Source organism: Cnephaeus nilssonii, assembly GCF_951640355.1.
Source record: "Cnephaeus nilssonii genome assembly, chromosome: 5".
NCBI classification, from domain to species: domain Eukaryota; kingdom Metazoa; phylum Chordata; class Mammalia; order Chiroptera; family Vespertilionidae; genus Cnephaeus; species Cnephaeus nilssonii.
In genome coordinates this window covers 86,974,152-86,991,147 of record NC_137076.1, presented here as the reverse complement: position 1 = coordinate 86,991,147, position 16,996 = coordinate 86,974,152, and the positions used below count along the sequence as shown (strand labels likewise).

At 41.9% G+C, this 16,996-nt stretch overlaps 1 protein-coding gene across 5 annotated transcripts in view; it reads right to left on the bottom strand.

Moving 5' to 3' along the window:
• Positions 1-5,270, bottom strand: part of FBXO38 (F-box protein 38) — a 55,704-nt gene extending 50,434 nt beyond the window's left edge. For 3 of the 5 annotated variants that reach the window (XM_079771746.1, XM_079771750.1, XM_079771751.1), the window contains exon 1: positions 5,187-5,270. The gene's annotated coding sequence lies outside the window, so the exon portion shown is untranslated. Of the gene's footprint in view, positions 1-908; positions 994-5,186 lie in introns of those variants that run through there. The other 2 variants (XM_079771747.1, XM_079771748.1) reach the window with 2 other exon arrangements.
• Positions 5,271-16,996: the final 11,726 nt, after the last annotated feature.

The window sequence follows — 16,996 nt, the reverse complement described above, 5'->3', positions numbered from 1 at the left end:
AGCAGCAAGCCTATAACCCTGCAAAAATGTAATCACATGTTACTCCAATAAGGACACATCACAAACAGCAATCCTGCAACATGTAAATGACTCAACAAGACTATTAACTAGTACAGAGCAATCCAACCATGGGGTAATTCTCTAGCTATCATATTTTAATGCTTCACCTTTAAAAGAATCTTCACAACTCTGCTCTGGCCGAGGAGCTCAGTTGGTTAGAGCAGCAGTCACCAACCAGTGGTCTGTGGACCACTGGTGGTCTGTGAGGTCCGAAAGGTTGGCGACCGCTGGATTAGAGCATCATTCCTATATGCCAGGTTGTGGAGATTCCAGGTCAGAGTACATAAAAGAAGCAACCAATGAATGCATAAATAAGTGAAGCAACAAACTGTGATTTCTCTCTCTCAAAACTCAATAAAAAAAATTTTTTTTAAATCTTCACAATTCTGTTTACTCATACCATGTTGACTCTTCATCCTTTAAGTAAAAATCCTGCTTAGCCAAATCCACACCACTTCATAATTTACCCCCTCATCTACAATCCCACCTTTTATTGTCCCTTTATATTTGGCAATGCTGTGGTTTTGTGTAAGTCTGATTTAATAGCTCCAGTGTACAACCTACATTTGAATTTTTAAAACCAAACTGACTGCATCTGAAATATCATTGAGTTTATAAAAGTTCACTTGTTTGGAACTTAGATAAATATTTACTCACAGATATAACATTATGCACATCATATAGATGTTAGGTCTCCAGAAAGCCCACAAAAATCTCTTTAACCAACAGTAAGCATTAACTCTACACTAAAGAGCCTAAATTAGCAAGACTAACAAAATTTTAGGTGAGATTGTATGTATATTTCCCATATCATGCCTAGAATTAGACTGGTCATGTAAGCTACCTACCTGGCAGTAGGTAGAGTAGTGACTGCCCCCTTCCTCTAAGCCTTCGGTGGGGAAAGGACTTGTAGAGGGTTTAACAGGTCAGGACCTATAAACGGGAAGTCCATCAGTCCTCTCCAGTCTAAGTAGGTGCCCCTGAAAATGTTCAGGACGTAAAAAGCTTCCCCATTAAAGACTAATTTATCTTCCCTCACATTAAAGGACTCATTGATCTTCCCTTGCCACCACTCACTCTATAATGGACACCAAAATTGCTTTAATTAAAGTTGATTCATCTTCATTTACGTGAAATACAGCTAGGCCATGCTAAGCATTTCATCCCAGGCAATGAGTAAGAGGCCTGAGAAGAAAATACCATGCAAGACATGCAAATTCCCGAGTGACAATGTTGTCTCTCTTGTCCATGCACAGTCTCTCTTATGTACTTTTATTTCAGTGGAATGAGGAATAAAAGCAAGTGAAAATAGAAAATTGCCATGACTACCCTTCTATATCTTCATTTCTTCCTACCCTTATCTCCAAAATACCACCATTTGCCTCTTGAGAAACTCAACAAAGTAGGAAAAGTCTAAAGCAGCAGTAGGTTAAAAGGGAAAGAGGAAAGGGGAGAAATTCCAGTTATCAGCAGTAGATAAAGATGACGCATTGGAGGTGGCCTGCAGAGGAGTCAGGGAGGTTAGGGAGAGGTGAGTATATATATGTGGACTACAGCTTGCAGCACTAGGTCTTATTTCTAGGATTACCAAGTTCTGGGGCTTAGAGTCTAAACCTCAAAGAAATGTCATTCTGACAATTTTATAGAATCCTAGAATGTTAAAAGTGGAAGGGGCCTTCAGAGACTACTTAGTCACAGAGTTGTTAATTTTTTCTGGGCCACAAACACATCTGAGACTATGATGAAATATGCACATCTTCTCCCCAAGAGGTAAACAAATCATACCCAGACTCATGTATGCTGAATTACATACATACGACTTCAGGGACACATCAAAGCTCACCCAGAGGTCCCTACCCAAGAATGGCATCCTCAATTCTCAGATGGATAAATAGTACCAGAGAGGATAAGTCACTTGCCCAAGTGCATATATTAAGGGCCAGAGCTCAGGTTTGGATTCAGACTCCCCAACCCACACTATATACCCTATCATCAAGTCAGTCCTCTGCACCTTGGCTGCCTCCCTGCACTAGAGATAAGCCCCAGTGCTTGGAGATGGGCTTCTGGATGCTGTGATAGAACCACTGCTGACCGCAACTCTCCTTCCATCTAAGTTAGGCTCCCACACCGTAGTCTACAATAGCCCTGGGTATCCTATAGTCATTCTGTAGCTGTCTGTTTAGCAGACCTGAGCCACAGGAAGTATCATTTTTGTCCTGGAGGCCCAAGTACACTCTAAGTAGTAAGCCAGTGTTATTTGTGAGTATCCTTTAAACTAGGGTCCTTCCATAACATAATTTCTCTTAGACATGCATGCTCTTCTCCCAACCTGCCCGTTCAAAGCTCCTCCCATCCCAAGCAAAACTACACTATCCTTTACTAATTCAATTCCTTTTGGTTGCTCCCAAATTTATCCCAATCTTTTAATCCTTAGCCTTCAAGGCTTTCTCCACTTCTTGTTGGGAAGCCAACATTTCCTTGCTTACAAAATCAAGTTATTTTCCTTTTAACCCTCTATTTCCATAATAGAGGTTTTAACACATTTTGCACAATTCCCACAACTGCTGATATCTATAAAGACCTACTACATAAATTTACTCTCTAAATGTTACAACTAAAACCCTTCCTATACCTGTTCCATCTTGTCAAAATCTTCTTCCATCCCTAAATTATTCTAATTACTCCCTTCCTCAGATCACACGAGACCCTCCAGGACATGTGTTTGTCTCTTACTACACACTTTATAGGGCAGAGATTAAACACCTTACAACTAACCAGAAAACTAAGAGACTTCTTTTATAAAACGTTCACAATTCTGTAATAATTTCTCATCCCATATCTAATTAATAACAATCCTCTGGAGGAACTTCTTTTCATGATTGCTACTATCTATCTATCCATCCATCCATCCTTTAAGTGACCCATCCCTTAACTCAATTATTTATTTACTGCCAACTAAGTGCTAGGTGGTGACAGACTTTCTGCCCATGAATCTCACAGTCTCAGAGTGGAGATAGATTTTACCACCAGTGTCGTACAACTCAGTCATTTCCATTATTGTATCTTAAATTACTTTGCATTATTCTCATCAAAAATACCTTCTCCCAGCCCTAGCTGGTTTGGCTCAGTGGATCCAGCGTTGGCCTGCGGACTGAAGGGTCACAGGTTCGATTCTGGTCAAGGGCACATGCCCAGGTTACAGGTTCGATCCCCAGTGTGGGGTGTGCAGGAGGCAGCCAATCAATGATTCTCTCTCATCATTGATGTTTCTCTCTCTCCCTCTCCCTTCCTCTCTGAAATCAATAAAAATATATTTTAAAAAATACCTTCTCCCATTTAAAACTTCCCAGTGTCATCATTCTATCTGGTCAAGGACTTCTCTGCCCTTCAGGCTTCTAATGCCTTTCTTTAGTTTCTATGGGCTTCAGCTTACTCCTGTCAAAGTAATCATGCATGTCACTTAATCTGGCCCCATTTCTCACATTAAAGATTTCCAATGTCTCCTACTGAGGATAGCCTCTTTCCTAAAGAAATGTCACACACCACATCCACCAAGCTGCTTAGATAAAAAACGAAACACAAACCAAAGACCAGAATTATAGTAAAGAAAAGGGTTAAGAATCATCCAGTCCAACCCTTCATTTTCCAGGTGAAGAAAGTGAGGCCCGAAGAGGTTAAGTTGGGGTGCCCTACGTCATAAAGTCAGAAAATATCACTGCTAAATGAACCGAGGATCCAGGTCTTCAACTCTAGTTCAAGCCCAGCTTTATTTCGCTATACATTTTACCTTACTGAAATAGTTTTTCTTTTTCTCCTATTCTACGCCTTAGAATCTTTTTTTACTAAAGTGTATACCTCCATGCACACAGTAATTTAAACAAACACACACAAAAGTCTACATTTTTCACCTAAAGCAGACAGATGATTCACAACACTGTATATTTTAAAGAGAGGGAAAGAGCTTTAGGAATCACCTAAACCAGTAACTGTCAAAAATGCAAGTTAAAAATCACAAGCACAGATTTTCCAATTTATATGACTACATGTGTACCCTCCAAACCCCACCTTTCCCTCCCCCAAAAAATCATGGCCTTATAGAATCATTATTCATTCTTCAGTTGTGTTGGGGTTATGGGAAAGGAAATTAAGAACCAGTGACTTGACCCAACACTTTCCTTTGCCAGATGAGAAATCTCAAGTCCAGAGAACGGAAGAGATTTGCCCAAAGTGAACCGGTAAGTTAAGAGAGTTTTAGGACGCATAAACAAGGTCTCCTATTTTTCACATCGGTGTGTTTTACACTGCTGGGACTGGTTTATAAAACAAAGTCTTCAGGGCAGAGAGCCCCAAAGGAAGCACAGGAACCTTCCTAAGAGCCCAGTTGCCCTTGGCCAGCTTGGTGTCTGAAAAGAAACCCGGTAGACATCTCTTATCAGTGACCTCCTGGCTATGCAGGATGCAGGAAAGACATGCTTTTCAGGTCTGTCTTCAAGGAAAGACTCTTTGAAAGAGAGTTGAGAATCCGATTTCCTGAGCTAGGAGGGCCATCAGAGGCATCCAACACATTCATGTTAGAGATGAGCAAACTGTGCCACAGAAAGGCTCGTGGACCTGGGCAGTCACATAGGGAGTCGGTGGAAGAAGTAAGACTAGAACTCGGGGCTCCGGACCCCCGGGCTGGCGGCCACTCAAGGATGTCTTCTGTGGGTCCTGCTCAGGGTCATCCCCTCCGTACGCGGACTACGGGCCTTCTTCAATTCCCTGGCTTAACCACTGACTAAATATTAACATCCTGGAATTCGTGATGCCCAGAATGAAACAAGTAGGGTGCCCCTACTTGTCTAGGCCAAACCACCCCTATTTTGTTCAAGAAAGAGCGTGTTCTGAATGCTGGTACCTTGGGCCAGGTTCAAGCGAGGAGGCAAACCCCACAAACAGGGCCTAGGAGGCCGAGAACCACAAGCCCAACCCCTGCTCTCCCGGGAGCGATAGGCCCGAAAGGGGCCCGAGACCGACACCCAGGAGGTCGGGAGCCCGGGAGCCGCCGTCCGGCCGTCCCCATCCCGCCGTTCGCGCCCCGGCTCTGCGGTCCGCCTCCCGCCCGCGGGCCCCCGGCCGCCGCCTACCTACGCCGGCCCTCCGTCTGTTATTGTAGTCGAGAGGGAGGGAAAATTGCGACCGAGGCTTCCCGCGGCCCCCACCGACGCGGTACTTCCGCTTCCGCCGCCGCTAGGGCACTTCCGGAATGTGGTCATCCTGGCTGGGCGCGCGCCGGCGTCCATGTTGGGTGTGGGATACAGGCGTCTGCGCGCCGAAGCCATGTTGAGAGTGGCCTCCCAGCCGGGGACAGACAGACAGACACACACACACACACACACACACACACACACACACACACACACACACACACACACACACACACACACACACACACACACACACACACACACACACACACACACACACACACACACACACACGTCACGTGACAGTGTGGCCGCGCCTGCAGTCCCACGCTGGGCAAATATCCAGGGCTCTGGCGGTTGCAGCCAGCCGTTTGGACTGAGAACCTGAAGTCCGTGGTCGGCTGTGCAATGCAGGATTTAGGGCAGGACAGAGGTGGGTAAAGGGAGACTTCCTCCCCTCACTGCAGAGAGACCACAATCCAGCGCTTCACCTGTAAGCCTCAGGTGTGTGAGGTGAAAATGGACATCTTTATGGTACCTACTTAACCAACCACTGCAGAATTTAATGGCTAACACAATGTATTATGATTCTGCCGTGATTCTGTGGGTTGACTGGGCTCAGCTGGGCAGTTTTAGTCTGAGTCTCATCCATCTGCGGTCAGAGGTCAGCCGAGACTGTAGCTAACTTCAGGCACAAGTGGGTGTTGCGTTGTTGGCAACTCAGGCTGGAAGCGCCCATAGGGGCTCAGCTAGAGCTACGCATCCAAATGCCTCCAGGCGACCTCTCCCTTGGTTTGGGTTTGTCACCGACCAGCGCTCAGGTTGGGTGGGAAGCACTCAGGAGCAGGGGGAAGCTACAGGACAAGGCTTATGGTCCAGCCTCCGAAGTCCCAGAACCTACTTCTGTCCCATTCTCTGGGCCGGGAAGCCACGAAGCCAGCCTAGAGACAAGGGGAGAAGGAGAAGGCTTCACCTCTTGGTGAAGGAGTGGCAAAGAATTTGTAGCCATCTTTTAATTTACCAAACTACCTCATTTGTTTATTTTTTATTTCTTTTTAGATATATGTAGACTTTGTTAGCACAGGTATCAAAAAGGAAGCCTGGTAGCTCCACCAGTAAAAAGTCTTGAGTGCACATAAATGATGTTTTACATGATTTTTTAAAAATTGTGGTAAAATATAAGTAACATATAATGTACCACTTTAGTCATTCTCAAGAGTACAGTTCAGTAGCATTAAGTATACAGGGTGGGGCAAACGTAGGATTACAGTCGTGAGGACGTGAAACACAAAGGTTATTCTTGTATTATTATTTATTATATTATTATCCATGCAACTGTAAATCTACTTTGCCCCACCTGTGTTTACATTGTTGTACAACCCCATCACCAGCCACCTCCAGAACTTTTTCATCTTCCCAAATTGAAATTCTGTACCCACTAAAGGGCAACTCCCATTCTGCTCCCCTCCTCCACCCCCTAGCCCCATTCTACTTTATGTCTCTAGGTATCTCATGTAAGTGGAATCATACAATATTTGCCTTTGCTGTTTTGCTTCTTTCACTTAACATCATGTCTTCAAGGTTCATTCATATTGTAGCATGTGTAAGAATTTCCTGTCTTTAAGACTGAATAATACTCCATTGTATGTATATTCCACATTTTGTCTACTCATTAATGGATGGACATTTGGGTTGCTCTTCCACCTCTTGACTATTGTGAATAATGCTTCAATGCATATGAGCAAATATCTCTTCTAGATCCAGCTTTCCATTCTTTTGGATGTATGCCCCAGAGTGGGGTTGCTACCTTTAATTTTTCCATAGCATCTACACCATTTTATAGTCTCACCAACAGTGTACAAGGATTCCATAATTTTTACATTCTTGCTCTCATTTGTTTTTTGTGGTTGATGTTTGTAATCCACTTAGAACAGTGCCTGGAATACAGCAAAAACCCCACAAAGATTAGCTGTTATTATTTGGTTATTTGGAGGCCTCTTTTCCTTCCTTTCTTCCCAGCTACAGTTGAAATTGCAAAGGCTGATTTCTCAGCATGTGATATTCCTGAAGTTCACTTTTAAAGCATCCTAAGTTTTTCCATGTTACATTAGGACATCCTGTAAACGATATTGTACATAGGTGTATGTATAGAGAATTGCAGTTTTAAACCCAGACACAAGGCAGATTAGGCAAAAGAAAAAGAAGAAAATAAATTGCATGGGAGGCTTTTATAAACATGAGCTCTGAGCAAGCATTAAGGAACAAAGCCTTTGCTTTTCATTTTTTTAATTTGGACTATACCGCACAAGATCAAGGTTATGTTATCAGAAAGAGAAAGATCAAGAATGAAACTTAGGAAATTCAGCAAGCTTTCTTTTTAACAGTTAACCTTCCTGTGTTTTTCCTGTCACTACATGTAGTGCAAGTCTTTTATCCCGATCTCTAGAGGGATGAGAGTAAAGAAGTTATTCTTCAGGGGAAAAATCATTTGAAAAGCTATGAGCTATTCACCATCAGCCAACATCTACTAAAAGACTGTATGGGACCTGGGAATATGTTCCACACCAGAGCTGAAGAAATTACTAGGAAACAGTCTCTGCTCCTAGGCAGGCTGGGAGACCTTATCTACAAAGAACACTTCCGTGAAATTTGGGAGATCCTGGCACAGTGGTATGCCAGAATGTCGAAGCAGCACAGAAGGTGCTGAATCAGTCCAGTGTTCATGCAGCTGCACTTGAAATAATTGCAAACACCCTCTTCAACTCACCTTTCCTCCTCCCATAGGCTTCTGGGTCACTACTTCTTCATTGTACCTCTCTGTTTCATCTGGCTTTAGCTTCTCCCACACAAATTCTTATTTTTACTTGTGTACATTTTGTTTTTGTTTATGCATCCTTTTAATCATAATGTGACTCTACCAAACATTTTAATTATCATCACATTTAATCCCTATGAACTCTGAGGTAAGTATCACTTGCCCCATTTATAGGTAATGCAACTCAAGTTCAGAGAGGTGAAGTATTTTTTTAAAACGTCACATGGCTAGTAAATTGCAGAGAATTATTGTGAAATCTGAGCAACCTGACTTCAAAACCCATATTCCTAATTACTAAATGGTGCACTGTTGCAATTTTTTTTCTCCAAATGACAATCCGATTTATCTTTCTAAAGCATTGTATAAATTGTGGCAATGGCTCCTTTTTGCTTAGACTTTAAACCTCAAAGTGTACTCTTGTAACTTGTTAATCAGACATCCAAGGCCCAAAATGCTTTGGTCACAGCCTACCATTTCAATCTCATTTTCTTTCACAAACATCATGTCCCAGCTGCACACAGGACTCAGGTTTCCCCTCACATACCCTATGATTCTTGTACCCTTGGCTGAGGGAACAAATTGCCCCCCTAGTAGGCAAAAGGTGAATGAACCTCATTCAGCTGTTGCAAAGAAAGAAGTGGAGGATGGTGGTGAACTGGGCCCATCTAGGTGTGCCCAATACTAGAATAGAAATGGATGGCCCTTAAATTCCAAAATCAGCCCAGGCAGCGTGGCTGGGTAATTGAGTGTCAACCTATGAACCAGAAGGTCACAGTCAGGGCACATGCCTGGGTTGCGGCTTGCTCCACAGTGGGGAGCGTGCAGGAGGCAGCTGATGAATGACAGCATCATTGATGTTTCTATTTCTCCCTCTCCATTCCTCTCTGAAATCAATAAAAATATATTTTTAAAATATTCCAAAAGTAACAGGGAGAAAAGAGGTGTAGTTTTCAAAAGCCCATTGTGTTGTGAGCCTGACACGGTTTATTCATTCATTTAATAAATATTTCCTGAGGGCTTGCTCTGGGGGTTGGCATTGGACTAGGCCAAGGAAACAATTGTGAAAAGTTGATGTTTCTGCCTTCAGTTGGCAAGGGACAGACAATCAATTAACCATACAGGTGAATCAAATCAATTTCTTAAAAATAAACACATGGGAGGTTGGCACACAGTTAAGTTTTGTTGAGTGAATGAATTAATGAATAGATAAATCTAATATACTTAAATTTTCCTTTTAAGCATTTAAGTTTAACAAACAAAACCTGTTTTTAACAAACAAACCCTTTCCAAGTATATGTCTATTTAAACCTATAAATATGGCAAATGATAACTTCTCAAAATGCAATAATAGTCTTAATAAAATTCTTATCCTTTCAACTTAAAATTCTAAGTTTACATCAACACTCAAAAATTTCAAATGGAAATCATAAGCATTATTTTCTTTAATATACTCTTTTCTTAAAACGTGACAAATAGTTTAAATGAAAATTATAGACTTTTTACCCCAAAATAATAATATAGATGTGATTTAGTCCTCATATCTAAGCTTAAATTTAATATTTTGGGGGTTATAAGACAATCACTTAAAAAGCCATTCTATTTCCCGTGTCTGGGGATTGCAATTGCATATTAATTGGAGGGGTGTTTGGCTGGGCTTCAGGATTCCCTTCTCACTCCCAACCCTTTTCTTTTTGGCCCCTGGCTGTAAGGACACATGCCTAGGGTGTTAGCAGCCATTATCTCTGCATCTATATGGAGTGAGTACAGGAGATGATGAAATCAGCATTTAACGAAATTCATAGACTAGCAAAGGGCAGAGGTGGAGAGTAAGACTCCTGATATTGCTTAAGTCTATGATACTGCTGTGTTTTAATTAAGACCCACCCTGGCTCTTCCTAATTGCATGAACCCACACATTTCTTGTTTGGCTAAGCCAAGTTTCAGTTGGATTTTCATCACTCTTAACCAAAAGAATCCTGATCTATTTATTATGTTGCATAAACCATTATTATTCTCTAATATTATCCCAGATCTTCAGAAATTTTTTTACTCTAATAGCCTTGAAAGTGCTTGAGGAATGAAAGGAGATGGGGAGATTCTAATATATTCCGAAGTGGTGGAGAGTGGGGCATCAGTCTCAGAAGGTGAAATGAGGGGCTGATGGAGAACTGCAAACTTATGGATACAGAGCAAGTAGTGGCCATGAAAACACAAATGCCCTGGTGTCCTCTGAAATTGAGAAGACAACAGACTTCCTATTGTTTCTTTGTGGACTAGAAAAGTCAAATCATTTGTATCATTACAAAAGCATGTTTTCCAGAAGGCTTAGATCTCTGGGTGACATTTCCTTGCTTTCTACCAAGATAGTAAAGTTTTTTAGCTCCTGGGAGTATCATAATTTATCATGATACAAATAGTTAACTGTAGTAAAGGCAGAAAAATAGCAGGAGGTTGAGCTTCCAGCAGGCCTGAGGACAAGCTCATACCCAGAGGAGGGAAGCATGGCATCCATAAAAGATAGTGCCACAGCGTCTGCAATTTTTGTTTGACTTGCATTCATTTCTCCTGGCAGTAGTGCCTCCATATTTTTTGGAGAACAATTCTTTACCCTCATCTAATCCATATATTGGGGACTGTCTCACCCCTAGCTCCTGCAGTGCCTTGTAATCCAGTTCATTTTAATGAGAGTTAAGCATGCTTGTAGCCATAACAACTGATTCAGTAATCTTATTCTAAGGATGGAGGTTGGGTGGGATGGTCAAAGCCTATCTGAAAATGAAGACAACATAGAGGAAGGTATGGATGGATCAAAAAAAAGGGGGGGGAGAAAAATTTCTGGAAACATTTTTTAAGACTGAATCTAGCCATGCCTGAATTCAGAGATCTTGTGGACTTTTCAGGAACAGGTGCCATGGAACCAGTCCCTTCCCACCCCCACCTTTTATTCTTTCTTTTTTTAAAACTTCATTTAGTTTGAGTTGGATTTTCTCTTGGATGTCATTACATGTGGCTTCCCCACTAGAGGGTGTAGCTCACTCACTGTGTTTGTTCAGAGAGGTAATGCTGGCAGACAGGCATTTACTGCCACCTGCTGGGAGAGTGCAGGGTCCCAGCCACAGAGTTCACATTCCTGATAGTACCCTTGTCTTAGAAGGACTGGGACAGCAGTCAGATAACCAAGGCATGGCTACAGGGATAGAAACTGGAAGAGGACTAAAGTGTCAGGTGAAGACTTGATCTCAAGAACCACGAAACCTCCTTAGTCTTAAAAAGAAAAAAGGTAAAGGCAGGAATGGCAAATAGGGTTTTGTCTTTCATATCAAATCTGATTGCCAAGGCATGCCTGGATTTCTATGTTAAGAAAGATTTGGAGGCCACATCCAGCTCAGCAGAGTGGACTAGTCCATATTGTCACTGATTACTGGTATCTGGTATGGGCATGGGTAGAAGCGGGAGGATGGGATATGATGGATACTGCCCACCTATGGGTTTCTCAGCAGGACTACTACTGGCATTTCATTGGTTCAATCTTCACTATGTGGCTCTGTCCAGTTCATTGCAGGGCCTTAATCCACTGAATGCTAGTAGTATCACTCCAGTCATCGTGATGAGCAAAAATCAAGTCCCCACATACTTTAGGTGCCTCTTAGGAGAACAGTACTGCTCTATTTGAAAACCATTGTTTGACCAAGAGTGACTTGACTTGGATTGAATTACCTGAGGATTGAACTAGAGCTCCTAAAATTCTTTAAGACTAAAGGGAAAAGGAGTAGGGATGAGAAAGTGAAGACTTTCCAGCAATAGGAAGAAGATGCCTATGGGGACAGGGAGTCAGGTAGAACCTTAAGCAGGGAACAATAGCCAAGGCTAGAGTTGAAATTGGTAAAGCAGCAGTCACTCATATTAGTGTAGACGGGGGAAGTTGGTATTTTGTAGGTGGGATAATGATCATGTTTTCTCTGTGTTCAGACATGCTTTTGGAGTGGCATGATCTTTGGTTACAGAGTGGCTTTTTCAGATGTCAATGTTCTTTGCAATTATGTTAAACAGGAGAACATCAAGGCCCAGCTGTGAGCAGGAGGCCAACCTGTAGCAATGTCAAGGTCAGCTCCTGTGTGTCATGGATTTTCTCTTTCTCGCATTTTATCATTGTGTTTAATAGTCGTTCATTTCCTTGCTCCCTCACTGGACTGTAAACTGCACAAGGGCCTAGACCTGTTTTGATTACCACTGAAGACCCAGAGTCCAGCTAAGTCTCCCAGTCTCATGACAACTTAAAGACTAGTTACTGAATAAATGAATGAATTGTCCAATTAGCCTATCAGACGGAGTGACTTGAAGTAGGAGTCACTTCCTATTCAGCTCTGTATTTCTAGAAACAAACAGTTCTGGTGCCACTCATTAAATATATCTTGAGTTAAAGAGCTTTCCATAAGGTAAAATTTATTGATTTTTTAAAATAAGGTAATATGAATTCCACTTTTTGAAGGAAAGACAAAGCTCAAATCAAATGGGTTCACTCATGACAAATGAAAATCAGAGCAGAACCACGGGTTTTCGGCATTTTCCATTGTATTGAATTCGAAGAGTGAAGTCCAAAGCTCTAAGAGAAATTGACATAAATATTTAGAGACCATTGGTAGAAATATAACCTTTTTCTTCCTAGCTTAGTTATACTACAGTAAGTATTTGAAGGGAAGAGAGGCCTTGATTTGTAATCTCCTGACTTATAAATAGCCCATAGGTAGAGATTTGCCTCTCCCCTTACAACACCCCTGACACACCTCTGCTTTGTAATCAAGGTGAAACATCATTAGAGCTTTTAGCAAATGTGTAAACTTGTATGTTAAGAATAGAAGGAGGGAAAAACAATGAATCACTGAGGAACCCCAGAAAAATCTCATTTTTCTGAACCAGACGTTACCTTAAAATAGACGTTACCTATAAAATAACCATAATGGCACTAGCTGGTTTGGCTCAACTGAAGGGTCCCAGGTTCGATCCTGGCGAAGAGCACATGCCTGGGTTGTGGGCTTGATCCCCAGTGGGAGGCATGCAGAAGGCAGCCGATCAGTGATTCTCTCTCATCATTGATGTTTCTATCTTTCTCTCCCTCTCCCTTCCTCTCTAAAATCAATATAATATATTTAAAAATAATAAATAAAATAACCATAATGATGGGTGCCTACTGAGATAAGTAATATATATATTATATATATATATATATATATTATATAAAAGTATATGTATACTTTTCAATTATATATATATTATATAAAAGTATATGTATACTTTTCAATTATATATATGTATATATATATTATATAAAAGTATATGTATACTTTTCAATTATATCCAATATTGTTCTGTATTAGTTTCAGATGTACAGAATAGTGGTTAGAAAATCATGTACTTTGCAGAGTGGTCTCTCCCAATGTTTCATGTACTCACTTGGCACCGTACACAGTTATAATATTATTGACTATTCCCTATGCTGTAATTTACATCCCTGTGACTATTCTGTAACTACCAGTTTGTAGGAAAAAGGAGATGAGTCTTTGAGGCTCACTGTGAAAGTGCTCTAAGAACAGCAAACAGGAAGGACTCATTATTGGAGGCAAAGAACATAATGACCAAGAACATGGTAAAAATGCAGCAGTATGGAAAACTTAAGTGAAAACATTTGTCTTCTTCATCAGAAATGTAATAACAACAGAAAGCCAATAACTACATTTTGTGCTAAATTATACTCAATGGACTTTCGCTATTGCATTTTTTCAGGCCAAAAAAAAAAAAGTGGTCCATTAAAAAACAATTAATAGTCACAGAGGAGCTACTGTGAAATGATAAAAACATTGTTCATGACCTAACAGTTCGGCTCAGTGGATGGAACGTTGGCCTGTGGATTGAAGGGTCCCAGGTTCAATTCTGGTCAAGGCCATGTACCTTGGTTATGGGCACATCCCCAGTAGGGGGTGTGCAGGAGGCAGCTGATCGATGTTTCTAATTCTCTATCCCTCTCCCTTTCTCTCTGTTAAAAAAAATCAATAAAATATATATTTTTTAAAAAACCAAACATTGTTTATCTTCTGTAAATACTTCCTATTTGACATTGGCAAACAGTTTGAAGTCTTTTCCTTTCATGTGTAAAAAAGCAAATAATTTCCTCCTTCCCACCATGCAGTATTGGTATGGGTCTCATACTTCCCTGATTGGGAAAGTACTTTCTAAGTTATAGAAGGTTTATAATCATATATTATTTACTAGAGGCCTGGTGCACAAATTCGTGCACCATTGGGGTCCATCTGCATGAAAAGCAGAATGAATTTATCAATTGGCCTGGGACAAAAAGAATGTGGCAATAGGATACAGGTGTACTAAACATCAGGGAGAGGCATGGACAAGGATATTTAGGTGGCATTACCACAATGGGAAAAGGAGCATATTTTATTTGAGAAAATTGTACTTTCCTCCAGTCCTGCTATTGTCTTTGGAGATGCTAAGAATTATTTGGGAAATTCCATTCCTAGATGTATACCCGAGAAATGAAAACAATTTGTCTACACAAAACCTTGTACATGAATGTTCATAGCAATATTATTCATATTAGCCAAAAAGTGTCAACAACCCAATGTCCATTAATGGACAAAACAGTGTAGTGTAACCACACATATGATGGTATAGCCATATGATGGCATACCCATATAATTATTCAATCATAACAAGGCACAGAGAACTGATATGATCTACTACCTGGATGTATCCTGATAGGCTTATGCTGAATGGAAGAAGCCAGAAACAAAAAGTCACATATTATACGATTTCATTTACATTAATTGTCCAGAATAGGCAAATCCATAAAGCTAAAATTGGTATGGGTCTCATACTTCCCTGATTGGGAAAGTATTTTTACTTATTAGCCAATAAGTAAAATTGAGGGGACAGTAGAAAGGTTTCCAGGTACTGGGGGGGATGGTAGAAAGGATACAGATTTATGTATTTATTTTAAATGTTTTATATTTTACTAGAGGCCCAGTGCACGAAATTTGTGCATGGGGGGCAGGACCCCTCAGCCTGGCCTGCACCCTCTTGCAATCTGGGACCCCTTGGGGGATGTCCGACTGCTGGTGAAAGGAGGCATATATACCATTAGTGTAAAGGTGTGCTTGGCCCCCTTATCACAGACCAGACATCCCTCTCGCAATCCAGGACTGCTTGCTCCTAACCACTTGCCTGCTTGCCTCATCACCCCTAACCACTCTGCCTGCCTACCTCATTGCCCCTAACCACTCTGCCTGCCTGCCTCATCACCCCTAACCACTCTGCCTGCCTGCCTGATTGCCCCTAACCACTTGCCTGCCTGCCTGATTACCCCTAACCATTCTGCCTGCCTGCCTAATTGCCCCTAACTGCCTCTGCCTCAGCCCCCACTATTGTGGCTCCATCCAGAAGGATGTCCGAAATGACATCTGGAAGGTCGTTTGTCTGTCTGGTCTAATTAGCATACTACGCTTTTATTATTATAGGTTGATTTTAGAGAGGAAGAGAGAGGGAGAGAGAGAGAAACGTTAATTGATCTGCTGCCTCCTGCATGCCCCACACTGGGGACGGAGCCCACAACCTGGGATATGCCCTGACTGGATATGCCCCTGACTGGAACCAAACTGGGGACCCTTCAGTCTGCAGGCTGGCACTCTAACTGGCTAGGGCAGGATACAGGTTTATTTTAATGAAAGTTATTCTGAAATTAGTACTTGTACAACTCTGTGAACATGCTAAATACCACGGTTGTATACATTAGAAGAGTGAATTTACTATTCACCCTTCTTTTCAATTAAAATCCCAAGGATAAAGTCTTACCACTAAGTTATTTATTTCCCAGAAACCTTGGTATCCTAGTTAAGAGGGCAGACAGTTTTTTTCAAGAAAGGATGAAAGTGAAAAACTATTAATAAATTTGGGAGAAAGGGTAGTAATCACCTGCAGTTTCTCTTCCCTCTAAGGAATCTCATTGTGCACCATGGAATTACCATGTCACTTCTAAAGGCCTGTGAAATGAAGTTTTGAGATTGCTTGGAAGTTACTGTTGTACTCGTTGGGAATGACTATGGTATATATTATATGGACTGAGTGAAAGGAAGGCTTGGCAAATATGGAAGAAGAATGAGGGGCTAGGTATAAAGACCTGTCAATAGTAGGGTGACAACTATTTTTGTTTGTCTGAGATTGCCCTGTGTTAGCCCTAAAAGTGTCCAGGAAAATCATCAGCCTAAGGAAAACCAGATGGTTGATCCCCTTGTTGTAAGAAACATAATAAGGACACTGAAGGTGATTATTGACAAAGGGCCTGTTATGTGGTAGGCATTATGCTAAGCATCCTTCATGCAACATCTTTCTCAATTCCCACAGCCAACCTCTCTGGTAATTACTGAGGTTAAATTATCTGTCCTTGGTCATATAATTCTATATTATAAAAGGGTGATATGCAAATTGACCCTAACAGCGGAACGACCAGAATGACTGCTCGACCAGTCACTATGAGGCGCACTGACCACCTCTCAGTTTCTCTCCCTGACTGGCAGGCTCTGATAGCCAGATGGTGAATGGGGAACCAGGGGTGGGTGACAGGGCAAGGGACCTGGGTGGCACCAGGCCAAGGCCCCCACCCCACTGATCACCCCCCACACAGAGGGCCACCCGCAGCAGGGGCAGGACCGGCAAGTGGGCAGGAATGGCTGACCTCTTGGTCCCTTCCCCTGGCCATCAGGCTCTGATCGCCCGATGGAGAATGGGGAGCTAGGGGTGGGTGATGGCACGGGGCAGGGTTGGCTTCGGGCAGCTGGGGAAGATGGCCCTGATCGCAGGCCTGGCCTAGGGACCATACTCGTGCACGAATTTCATGCGCTGGGCCTCTAGTTTAAATAGAAGAGCTGAA